Source organism: Leptinotarsa decemlineata, unplaced genomic scaffold (genome assembly GCF_025532065.1).
Source record: "Leptinotarsa decemlineata unplaced genomic scaffold, Ldec_3_MD MMD2_tig00004307_RagTag_RagTag, whole genome shotgun sequence".
Lineage (NCBI taxonomy): Eukaryota > Metazoa > Arthropoda > Insecta > Coleoptera > Chrysomelidae > Leptinotarsa > Leptinotarsa decemlineata.
In genome coordinates this window covers 5,808,071-5,820,734 of record NW_027412606.1, presented here as the reverse complement: position 1 = coordinate 5,820,734, position 12,664 = coordinate 5,808,071, and the positions used below count along the sequence as shown (strand labels likewise).

The 12,664-nt window shown below is 33.8% G+C and overlaps 1 protein-coding gene and 1 long non-coding RNA gene across 2 annotated transcripts in view; one reads left to right on the top strand and one right to left on the bottom strand.

Moving 5' to 3' along the window:
• Window positions 1-3,363: 3,363 nt before the first annotated feature.
• On the bottom strand, window positions 3,364-8,029 carry LOC141483878 (uncharacterized). Its single transcript, XR_012466348.1, has 2 exons — window positions 7,910-8,029; window positions 3,364-4,297 (listed from the first exon to the last, which is right to left on the bottom strand). It is a non-coding gene; the product is annotated as an uncharacterized lncRNA (long non-coding RNA).
• Window positions 7,051-12,664, top strand: part of LOC111503664 (vasoactive intestinal polypeptide receptor 2) — a 266,571-nt gene continuing 260,957 nt past the window's right edge. Inside the window, exon 1 of the mRNA XM_074178839.1 lies at window positions 7,051-7,465. The gene's annotated coding sequence lies outside the window, so the exon portion shown is untranslated. The remainder of the gene's footprint in view (window positions 7,466-12,664) is intronic.

Here is a 12,664-nt window from a genome sequence, read left to right as displayed (position 1 = left end):
CGAGAATGTTCATGTAAGTAGGCACTTGGTCTAATAGGACCTCGTTTGCTAGTTTTCTTATGAGTCTCTAAAATACCCTGAGCAAGAGATCGACGAAATGCCAGTTGATCCATCTTACCGCCTTGTAATTTATGCAGCTGCCAAGAATTTTGCACGGCCATATCCAAACATTGACTAATCAAAAGGAAATACCACTTTTTGCCTCTGATAGAGACACGATAGAGACTCACATTTTGGTCGGCTCTATCTACGCCTCCCATAGTTTTATTGTACTTTTTGATGATATTTGGTTGTTTAACAACGATTTTTTTCTTTTCTTTCTGTGAATATCGTGAAACACTGGCTAGGGGAAAAACAGATTCAGAGTTGGATGCCATTGTCACTATACTGTTATCGTGCCATTTACAAACTAGAATATTTTCTTTTTCTTCCAGTACGTAATCAAATATACCCCGGACTTCTTCCTTCATTATAGTAGAACTCTTTATGGAACAATTTGGAATTCTATTTTCTCGAGCAGTGCCCGTTGCTCTTATTCTTCGATCTCTCAATACCATTAGAAGATCGAAAGATGTGAAAAAATTATCAAAAAAAAAGTGGAATGTTAAACATCCTTTCTCAGATACGAGAGCATCAGCAAAACTCAATATAACGCTGGCACCTAGACCTAGATTTTTATATCTTTCTGACAAGTTTGTTGTAGAACCTTGGTAAGGCTCAAACCACTCGATGTAACCTTTTGAAGTAGTTCCTGTCCATAACTTGTAGCCCCATCTTATGGGCTTACCTTTTATGAATTGTTTCGAACCATGGCGTCCAAAATATGGCACCATTGTCTCGTCGATACTATGACATTCCTGAACGGGTGCAAAAGTGATGAATCTTTTATTAAGTGCTTCCACAAGAGGTCGTATTTTTGAAAATTTGTCGCTTACATTCAGGATTGTATTATCTTTACAATGAATATTTTGCATAATGAAATTGAATCTGTTTCTCGATATTGCAGAAGTCACTAGTTTGCTACCAGCATCATCATTACTTTCCCAATACAAGGATCTTCTGGAAAAGTAGTGATAGCCACTTAGTAATAGTACTCCAAAAAAAACATTTTATTTCATTGAGACTTATGTCACCAGGTCTATTTTTTTGGATTGAATACAAATTGGTATAGTCAGTTATCATTTGCCATACTTCATCATCAAAAAATAAGCTGAAGAGTTCTACTGACGATAACTGATTACTTGGTCCTTGTATATTTTTCCAGGAAGTCATGTTATCTTTAATATCTCTCTCAACCCAGTTACATGATTTTGCTTTCTTTTTTTTTGTACCTTATAAAATATGACACGGGACAATTTTCTTCAAATTCGTCATTTCTCTTATAACAGTTATCTTGACTTATGTCGTTATTTTCCATGCCATTATTTTCGTCAGGAAAATCTAATTCATCCTTATTTCCTACATTTTCTTCCTCGCCTGAGTTCAGCCTTATTTCTACTTCTGCGTTGAGCTGCCCTGCAGGAAGATTATCGATACCGACATTTTCTTCGTCTCCTGAATCCTCGTCTGTATCTCCTTCATTAGCATTAATAGGTGGAAAAAGCACTATAGCATCTGGTAACTTTGTATCTTCATCAATATTTTCTATCTCTTCCATGAGTTCAAGAGCCGTAAGAGGTCTCTTGAAATAACTGTAACGATAAAAAAAGTTTGTAGTACCTGTTCATGCCACTGGCCTTTATAAAGGACAGCACATATTTTTAACAAAATGTACGAAAAAAAATAAAAAATTTGTTTATTTTAGTTATCAAATATGAAGAACAATATTTTTACGTTTCGATAAACATAACTTTGTCAAAATAAATAAATTTCAATAAATTCTACCTTACCTCCAATTGTCCATATCTGTTACGCACAAATACAAGCAAACTCAATTATAAACTGAAGCTTACAGAAGTGAAATTTTTGTTATCTATTCACTGCAATAACTGACACATAGGTTAACTGTACATATAAGTAGGCGCCATCTATGAAAGAATGAATAAAATTCTTGAAATATAGGAATCTAGAAGCTGACCTATTAAAAGGACAGTGGCATTATCTGGGATATTTACGTATATTTTTTTTTGGAAATTATTTTCAAAATTTTTTTCTGTACTATCTCAAGTTTTTGAAGTATTAAGTACACCACCCCAGCTCAGGATACCATATCGCAGTCGTGACTCCACAAGAGCATAATATAGAGTTTTGAGGGAACGAGTAGCTAATATTCTATTGAAGCATTTGAATCTATATAACAATGGTCTTAAACTTTTAGTTACTTCGTCGATATGATGATTCCATCTTGAATGACAATCTATTGTAACCCCTAGATATCGGACTTTCTCTGCTTGTTTGATGGCAATCTGTTGATTGGTTTTTATGGTCAAACCAATTGATAATATTCAATAGATCGTTTTCCATTTTCATTTTCAGACTCTCCCAGGTTTCTGCAGTGTATAGAATGGCAGTCTCATCAGCGAAGCTAACAATTTGACCTGTAGTTTGATGGATGGTGAGTAGTGACCCCATCAGTGTACCTTGTGGTACTCCATATTCTATACATTTCTCTTCGCTGATTCCATTTCCTATTTTCACATACTGTTTGCGGCAACTCAAATAATCTGAAAATGATTCATTTGCCACACCTTGTATTCCTGAATCTTGCAGGGAGTCCAACAGCTGTTGATGATCCACAGTGCAAGATCCAGGAACACACATGCGGTTGATTTACTTTCGATGAATCAATCGAAGAGGTTTTTTGTATTGAAGTGTATAATTTTTTAAATTCTTGCAAAGCGCTTTCGACTTTCGTCATAATCAGTGCTCACCTGAAAGTAAGTGATCTAATTGAAAAGGAAGTTTAGTGAAAATTGAAGTTGCAAAAAAAATTTTGAGGTTAAAAAATTTGGAAAGTTGTTTGAGATTACTTACTTGTCAGGCAACAGGAAGTATCAAAATAAGTACATGGCACATTTGTAATATAAATACTCTTTCAGCCGAGGAGCTCTCATACCCCAATTCAAGATTCCATAGCGCAAGTGAGAGCCAATAGTTGCATAGTACAGACTTAGGAGCACCTCTCTTCCACAATGATTCGACATAAATCTCAGTACATAACAGTTCTTTTGTAATTTATCACATGGTGAATCTATATGAGGACCCCAATTCAGCTTATGATCTAGAATTAGACCTGGCATTTTTGTTTCTGGTTTGGATGTCACCTCTAGTTGACTATTTTGAGAGTTTCGGTAGTTTTCTACATTGTGAGTTTGACTAATGCTGTTTTGCTGATATTTAGTGCTAATTGATTTTTTTCAGCCCATTTCATTATATATGAACTCTGTTGATTCTGCAAGTGCTAATGTATTACAATCAGTGACCAGAACATTTGTATCGTTTGCATATGCAACTATATGTACCTTTGAAAGACTATTTAGGTATTGTATCAAGTCGTTCGCATAAATAAGAAAAAGCAGTGGTCCAAGTATAGACCCTTGTGAAACTCCTTGCTTGCAGGCCAAGGACTGACTATAAACTGAAAAGCTGTTTCTGTGCTTTTATTTTGCATGAAACCATGCTGGTTTGTCGAAAGTAATTCATTTTTGAGGAGATAGTACCATACTGAACATTGCGGTTGGATACATTATCCATAACTGAAACGCATTTTTTGAAACATTGAAATGAATTATTATTTTAGCACTTGTGTGAAATTTGTAGAGTTAGTTTCGTCACGTAGCGGCATTGGGTGTAAATCCTGATGCACCTTCAGCATGTAAGATGATGAAACTTTTTCCTTCAGGAACTGAAGATTCCAAATATTTATTTTTAACGTAGTTATAAGTTTTTGGCACAGTATTCTGAAAGTATCAATCCCATCTGTAAAATCATTTCCTTCTTCATTTTCAACAGCTAAAATATCCTTTTCATGGTAATGCTCCTTTCATGAATAACTGTAAATATATCTTCCACAAATTCATCAACTGTTCCTTTGGAAGTTGGGACTTTGTTTGTGGATTTTCTTTGTGACTTGAACGGAGCAGCAGATGACTTGTTCTCAGCTTCAGTAATTATGCTTTTCGCAGTAGTGACCCCAAATCTAAACACCGCTACTCTCTGTTGTAGATTGCTTCTATAATTGTTGAACTTGTCGATCTTTCTCGGTTCGCATAATAAGTTTATGTTAAACATTATGAATAGTTTCTCGACTTCGACTGTGAATTACTCCTTGGAACAGCTCATATTTGTGGACTGGTATCTATAACAAGGGAATGAACAAGTTATTGTCAAACATTCTTTGAGTTTGAGTAACACTTAATTGTGAAATTTTCACTAGACAGTCACAAAGCCGCAATCACCCGCAACCCGAGTTTCGCTATACAAGCTTTCTCAAGTGATTTCATACTGACTGAATTCAAAATAGTTATCCAGCTATTTATTGAGAGTAGACTCGCGCAAAACTTTTCAAGTTTCAACTGTACGACTATGTTTGACAGTTCGAAAACCGTTCAAATAGCGAACCCGAATAACAATTGGATTATATCAAGAAACTTCTACACCTATGTAAGTTGAGGTGAATACTAATTGAAAATTTTGAACACAATGAAAAAACAAATATCAACTTATTGAATGTGCATATACTAACGATTTGAATTATAAGAATCTAACATCAAAAACAAATATTACTACAGTAACTGAATACAGCTCTGCTTTATTCATTGAATTTATTTTGTGTCGTCTTGACACTGTGGAGGGTTTACGATGAAAATGTTGGTGCAATCAAAAAAAAACTCAAAGTCTATCAATAATAGAGGAATTTAAAGATGATAGAATCGGAAATCACTGATGTCTTGAGACGATAATAATAAAATTGAAAAATTTTGAAACTTCCAATCATTAAATGACGGATTTTAATGGTGATTTATTCAAATTTCAATTGAGAAATTTATTTCATTATACTTATTTAGTTTTAACAAATGAGTGTAGAATTTTCAGAAAATATCTCTAATATTTCAGAATGATTATTTATGTAATTGCTAATGAAACAAATACATACTGTTGCTAATTCAGTGGAATCAACAAGTACCTATTTCTAGGAACATACACATATAAGAAGCTTTGAGAAAAACAATAATTTGAATACTAGTCCAAATAATCAATAACGATATTCAGTGAAATAATAAGTAAAAGTAATCTTGAGTCTATATTCCGAGGTAAACTTATTTTATTGGTTTCACGCTTCAATAAAATTTTGTTTCAGAAAAATATTTCCTGATAGTATTTTATATCAATTTTGTCAGGATTATTGTATCCATCTGTTATGATTCTCAAAAGAGGTCACTAAAATATCTTTTGTTTTTTTTTTTCACCAAAACTCAAATTTATGAACTATTTAATATTACAGCGATAAAAATTAAAACAACAATAAAAATTAATTGGCGCTCCGGGGCGACTTCATTGATTCCAGTGGCGCATTTGCTTTTTCAGCTGCAGGAAAACCCGGAAAAACCTGCAGCAGTACATCATCTGAAGTTCTTGATCTGCCAATGTCCTCTCTTTCATAAAACAAAATGTAGGGTGTCTCCAGTGGCTCCAATAGCTTCAATACATCGCCAGAACACTTCGTGACATAACTATCGTCAAACTTAAACCAGTCCGTTTCGTCTTAGACCAAGGCGTAATAATGACCAAATTCAACGCCAGAACCACAGTGAACAATGACTGCATGAATATTATGATAGTGGTCTGTTAGATTGAAATGTACATCTATGGAAGGACTTACGTTGTTGATGTGTTTCAGGAAAATGTAAGGACAACGTAAGTCCTTCCATCACTTTCACAATGGAGAAGGAAGTCCACAATGAATTGCCTTTCTCAGACGTATTGGTAAAGAGGACCGACACTAAATGGGAAACATCTGTATATCGAAAACCCACTCACACAGGACAGTATCTGAACCAGAAATCCAACCACCATCAATCAACTGAGAGAGGAATCATCAAGACTCATCAAGACCATGCTTTCGAGCTCTGTAATACAAAGGAAGGTTTCGAAAAAGAAATAGGCATCATCGAAAACGACCTTCAACGGAATGGTTACTCAGAGCGATGGTAGAACAGGCTTCAGCTAGAAGACAGCAAGAGCTCCACAAAGAAGAGAAGCCGCCACAACCAGTACTTGTACTCCCCTACACCAGAGGATTATCGGAAAGGATAAGAAGGATTGGGTCCAAGTTTAACATCAGGACCTGTTTCAGATCTGGAAACACTATCCGTAGCAGCCTCACAAAAACCAGGCCACCAAACGCGGATTACGATTCTAAGAATTGCATTTACCAGATACCCTGCGAGGGCGGAGAATCATACATCGGTGAAACTAAGAGCACAAGAAACACATATAGAGAGGAGCAAATCAGGAATAGCAGAGCATGTTTGGCTCATCAACTTAACATCAGGTGGTCTCAACCTGAAATCATCCACAAGGAGGAACACCTGTTAAGGAGAAAATTCAAAGAATCCGAATATATGTTGACCAATAACGCATTAAACCAAGCTAGCCTAGAGGTACGCAACATATGGAAAACTAGCGGAAATATAAGAGATGGAAATCAAACGGTCAGTTCCCGCTAAATCCGATGAAGCGGAGAGAAGACAGAGGGGATAGGTGGAAGCACGCTAATGACCTATAAATAGTCAGATCTCGAAGGAATAAGTCCAATTATCACCCGAATACTATTGTGGATACTAACAAACGTCGTGGAGTACCTTGGCTTGGAATCTTTATCTCGTGTTAATAGTTCTATTTTTAATTTTTTGATTGTAACTTGTATTTTATTTCATAGTTATTTCAGTTTTTTTGCTTCATATAATTGTTATTTTCCAGCTAATCTTTTTAATTTTTATATATTCTTCCAGGGATTCCAGGATCGATTTATATCATATTAGACAATAGAAGTCCGGACCGATGAAATGCACCAAGAAATAGTATCAACTACCTTCAAACAACAACACCGTAATCATGCCTCAGCCACCGCATTCACCAGATTTGCCCCCCTGTGACTTTTTTTTCCTGTTCCCAATTTCGAAGAGATCCATGAAAAGATGGCGTTTTGAGGAAAATTGAAATTTTCCAGAACAGACAGCGTATGCTCGATCGAAAATTAAAAATTCGTTCATTAGATTTCGAACTCAAACAAGTTCTGAAAGGACCTGTCACTGACGCTCAATTTTCATCGAGATGCTGAAGTGCGCCTGGCATCATCGGCGCTTCTGGAAAGCGTCGCTCCGACGTTTTTGATAATAGTTCGGCGTGGAATTTCTCGGAATCAAGCAAGGCGCGGAGTTGCGGATTGCCGAAGTTGTTCGTAATTTGTTTACACGGAGTGAATTCAACAGGTTTTCTGGTTAACGCTGCTGATGAGAAGTAGGTTAGTGGAATATTATCTGAATTGAGATTAGGCATAATTTTAAGAAGTGTTGACTTTAACTGATGATTATTTATTTTCCAATAACTATCAGCAGTTAGAGGTATCATAAAATTATACTGAAAAAAGGTTTTTTGGGTAACAATATAATTTTCTTCTCGAAAAAAGAATTGTTTTCTTGCCAATGTTTCGAATTCAATTCAATTCTTCTTCAGGGCTCTGTAACAATGAAATTTCATAAATATATTTTTTGGGAAAGAAAGTTTTTGGCTTTTTACTACTCCAGATGGAGTGGTAGAAAGCCAAAAACTTTCTTTCTCAAAAATTAATCACTCCTAAAAATATAACCCCTTCAATTCAAACATAAATATATATTCTACAAAACTTATACGATTCTTATCGTTTCAATTTCACAAGAAATAATGAGTTCTCAAATAAATTACTCACCGAAAAGTAGGTTTTTCGTGTTGATAATATTACTATTTTAAAAACCATCAGACACAGTAGATACATATTTGAAAAAAATAAAAAACATTGCAACAACCAAATTTTCGAGACAACACCAATACAAAACGACATGAAACAAACAAATGGCTTTATCTGATTCTGATAAGGTGGTGTCTGTTTTTTAATCAATGGCAGAAAGAAAAAGAATGAAACAAAGGATAAATTTTAAGTATAATTTACCCTTTTTTCCTTCTTTTTTTTTCTGTCATTGATTAAAAAACAGGCACCACCTTATTCAGGTATTTTACTTATAATTTACCCTTTTTTCATTCTTTTCTTTTCTGCCATTGATTATAAAACAGACACCACCTAATCAGAATCGCAGATGAATCCATTCGTTTGTTTCATGTCTTTTTGTGTTGGTGTTGTCTCAGAAAGTTGGTTGTTGCAATGTTTTTTTATTATTTCAAAATTTGTATCAAATGCTGATGCTTTTCAAAATAGTAATATCATCAACACGAAAACACTCCTTTTTGCTGAGTAATTTATTCAAGAACTCATTATTTCTTGTGAAATTGAAACGATAAAAAGCGTATAAGTTTTGTGGAAAATATATTTATGAAAATTCATTGTTACAGAACCTTGAAGAATAATTTAATTAAATTCGGAACGTCGGTAAGGAAACAGTTGTTTTTTAAAGAAAAAATTGATCCTGTTACCCTACCAAACTTTTTTCAGCCAACACTTCGAAAAAACGTCATTAATGTTACCTTTCTGAACTATAACTCAGTTTTGATGTTCCATTTTTTGAAAATGGAGAAGAGACTTTAATCACAAAAAATAGATACTCGGAAAAGTAAACATACAAAAACCTCAGATCATAGTCTACCATATAATAACGATTCAATTTTGAGATATTAAAATCATTGATAAAAGTAATAATTCATTCATAACAGATCGGAAAGATATCGCAAATGAAGAAAATCAATCTGTTCAACAAAAAAATAAAAAAAATTGTTTAATCTTCAGTCGAATGGAATTCACTCCCATTAAAAAGGTTTTCATAGAGAAAAATACTTGATAAAATTTCATTAACCAAAAATAGTTTCACAGAAAATACAAATAATATCGAAAACACATATTTTGAATTATTTTCATCCAAAAGTTAAAATGAAAATTCACAAAAGAAAATATCAGACTGTTGAAAATTTGGATTATTTTAGGAAATTAGTTTTTGGAAAGTAAGGCTTATTGGCTTTCAACTTCTCCGACTCGATACAAATATTTAGACAAATACCAAGGGAAGAGAGGAAGCAATCAAGTTCAGAATTAACTGTTTTCAAAAAACCTCGCGAAACTGTTTCTTTTTTTTGCTTATTGTTCCTTGAGATATGGGCGATAAATTACGAAATTTTCCACGAAATAGGCGAGCTACTTCCTGTTGTGTTTGGGTTTTATCTCCGTAGAACTGTTATTTTATGCATTTCCGTTAATATAACCATTTGTCAGACTTGAAGTTAACGAACTTTGAACTTAAAATACTTTAAACTCAAAATAATGACAATTGATGTTTCAACATACAAAATAAGTCGACAAAGAGTTTCAAACTAACGTTGCCACGGAAATTATTTACAGTTTTTTGAAGTATATGATCTTATTATCAATACCTTAACATAAAATAAGTTTTGAGTATATTACAGTAAGTTTTGAGTGTATTTTATCGAATTTCGGTAACCACGTGATTTTAATTTATTTTATCTTAATTGTTGCAATAAATTCAATTTTGAGATATTGAAATAATTGAAAAAAGTAATGATTATTCATTCATAACATATCGGAAAGATATCGCAAATGGAGAAAATCAATCTGTTCAACAGAAAAATAAAAAAATTGTTTACTCTTCAGTTGAATGAAATTCACTTCCATTAAAAAGTTTTTCATAGAGATATATTTTACAGAAAAAATTTTGAATAATTTTCATCCAAAAGTTGAAATGAAAATACACAAAAAAAATATCAGAGCTATTGAAAATTTGGATGATTTTGAGAGATTAGTTTTTGGAAAATAGTTTTTTAGCTTCCAACTTCTCCGACTCTAAACAAATATTGTAGACAGATACCGAAGGAAAAGAGAAGTAATCAAGTTCAGAATTAATTGTTTACAAAAATGTGTAGATAATACACAAAAGTTATTTCAGATACAAACTGGAAGAAGAATCCTTCCAAAAAAAGTAGCTTCACATGAAAGTTGAATTACATGATAGAAAAAGTTCTTTAGAAACAACTACTTTCATTTTGGTTACGAGGATTTGAAATCGAAGTTATTATTTCAATAATCCAGTCATTTTAGGTTTTTAAAACCTCAATCTGCGGAAAAATCCCTACTGAGCTGAATTTTGGTTTAAACCTTGATTATGGCGTTTTAATGAAGATGTGAAAAACCGACATCGATATCGTGCCGGCTGTAAAAGTAGGGTTAAAAAATCACAAAAATCAGTTTTTCGCGAATATCTCGCGACCTATGGCTTGGAGGTTAATGAATTATCTACAAAAAACGTCTATTGTATTTTTCTCTAAAGTTAACCGTTTTCGGACTAGAGCGCTGAGAAAGGGAATAGAATGCACTCACATAGGGTATTGTATACCGTATAAATATAAGGCGTCACCTCTATTGCTTTTTATCAATGTATTTGAGTTTTATCTAATCGATTTAACAAAAAAAAAATAATTGAAATGTTCATTGAGAATTTAAAAAAAGTTGGTATTTCTACAAGACAATCACGTGATGATGCTGACGTCTTAATAGTTGAAACAGCAATTAAAAAATCAATAAATAATATTACAATTTTCGTTGGCGAAGACATAGATCTATTGGTAGTTCTCATAGCACGCACACAAATACTTGATGAACCTACATCCATTTTTTTAAGAAACCAGGGAAAAACAATGTTCAAACAAAAATATACTCGAGTGAGAGTCTCAAAAAGGATCCACACTGCAAGAAAAATATTCTGTTTCTACATGATATAACCGAATGTGATACAATTTCAACACTATTTGGGAAAGGAAAAATTAAAGTCATGAAGATGTTTGAGAAAATGAATATGAAAGAAAGTTATATACAAATTTTTTTCCCTATGTACAAATAAAAAATTATTGAGCATAAAATAAAAAATACATTTCATTAAAGTTCATGGATTATGACTACGAGGGGAACCATGTAAAAAACGCGCCTTGCATTCTACCTCAAAGGTGGTGCGGAAACGACTGCAGAATGACCTTTATTGACATTCGAGCCATAGGTCGCGAGATATTCCAGAAAAACTGATTTTCGTGACATTTCGGCCCTTATAACTTTTTTAGCCGGCACGATATCAATTTCGATTTTTCACATCCTCATTAAAACGTCATAATGAAGGTGTATACCAAAATTCAGCTCAGTAGGAATTTTTCCGCAGATAAAACCTTAAATGACTGGACTGAAAGGAAAACAATCGCTTTCCTCTATTAGCAACCAGCCATACAAAGATATTGAGGACGGTCTGCCTTTTATCTGCCCCCAAATCTGTATACAAACAATTGTTCTAATATACACCTGAATTATAAATAATATTCAAAAGTAAACGAATTGTAAAGAGTTTATTATGAACTTAATTTCTGCTTTTTCCTTTTCTTTGGAAGGTTTCCATAATTTGTATACAGAGTTTTGTCGTGGTCGTTTTAACTGCGGCAGTCATCTTCAGTGGCGTAGTCGAAGTTCCCTTCATGACGTACCAACTGTAACGTCAAGAAGAGTACTTCGACTTAGCTTTTTTATTGATTATTATTGAATATTAGTTGAGACTGAAACATCATCAGATTCTCAAGTTCGCATGTGAATTTAAATTGACAAACGTTTCACTTTCATCATATTATTATTACTAGGTACTGTACCACTACTGAATTTTACAAAATAATTAATGAACATATCTTTAATTTTTCTGTTCTATCCAACTTATCGACCATGTTCATGAATTACATCATTTTATTGAATGCAGTGACTTGATGTCGAATCAGAAAGACATTTCCTCAGTTTAAAACTCTCCTCGGACCGGAGCTGCGTCCACATTCATTTGAATTAGTTATGATTAGACATGCGTCTAACTCCCCTTTGAGTAGCTTCGTTTATCATTGATATTTGACCACATATATGTCGTCTTCATAAGGGGAGATGTCACCGTCCCTGTTTACTTTAACAAAGACAGTTGAGTTCAGCAATGCAATAGTGAATCAGCCTAGTACCACTGATGAGTCCTAAGGAGAATCGAAACAGCGCTTTCTGGTGTTTACGCCATCCTATGCACCATTTGTGATTGGTCAGTTTCCAACAGGAACTTCGATGTCTCGTCCTAGATTACTGTAGGTCGTCCACTTCGGGGTTTATCTTCGAGGCTAAAATCTCTTCAACGAAATTTTTTTAAACTAACCAAGAGGGCGTTCATTAACACTATATTTGGGCTGTTTCAGCAGCGCTTCGATTCAATTGAAATTTGTAGAAGTAAATTGGCCGAAAATCGCACGACATGATATCATATAATAAACTGAAAATAGTCAAAAAATTAAAATTCAGAAAAAATTAACAACATTATTGTATATTTTTTCAAGGACACAACACAAGCACTACAGGAAAATCCTTAAGGCGCTCTAAGAGCGGTGCATGTGCGCAAGTAGCGATTCGCATTGGATTTGAATCGCTGGGGATTGAATTCATCTTGAA